Source organism: Littorina saxatilis, linkage group LG15, assembly GCF_037325665.1.
Source record: "Littorina saxatilis isolate snail1 linkage group LG15, US_GU_Lsax_2.0, whole genome shotgun sequence".
NCBI lineage: Eukaryota > Metazoa > Mollusca > Gastropoda > Littorinimorpha > Littorinidae > Littorina > Littorina saxatilis.
In genome coordinates, this window is record NC_090259.1 from 47,976,111 (window position 1) to 47,976,539 (window position 429).

A 429-nucleotide genomic window follows, 5' to 3' on the forward strand; every position below is an offset into this window, starting at 1 on the left:
GGTGACCGAAGAAACGACACACACACACACACACACACACACACACACACACACACACACACAGAAACACACACACACACAGAAACACACACACTCTCTCTCTCTCTCTCTCTCTCTCTCTTACATTCCTAGCTGTCTGTCCGTCTGTCTGCCTGCCTGTGTGTGTGTGTGTGTGTGTGTGTGTATCTGCCTGTCTATCTATTTGTGTCTGTCTGTTTGCCAGTAAAAAATGTGAATGTTTGAACAGACGTAATTCAAATACAGATGAGTCTATAATAAAAGTGAACACGAACACGAACAATGTGTTGACTTTCCGTTTTACCTGTGTTTTTCATGGAAAAAAATATTGTTTTCTTTCTTACAAAAATGAATCCTGATTATAATATAGGGTGTGTGCATGCAATCATGCACAGTAATACATGTCAAGCT

General features: G+C 40.3%; 1 protein-coding gene across 1 annotated transcript in view; it reads right to left on the minus strand.

Annotated features, from left to right (window-relative positions):
- Positions 1 to 300: 300 nt before the first annotated feature.
- Positions 301 to 429, minus strand: part of LOC138948045 (toll-like receptor 6) — a 6,845-nt gene continuing 6,716 nt past the window's right edge. The window contains exon 4 of the mRNA XM_070319573.1: positions 301 to 429. This exon is cut by the window's right edge and continues 1,389 nt beyond it. The gene's annotated coding sequence lies outside the window, so the exon portion shown is untranslated.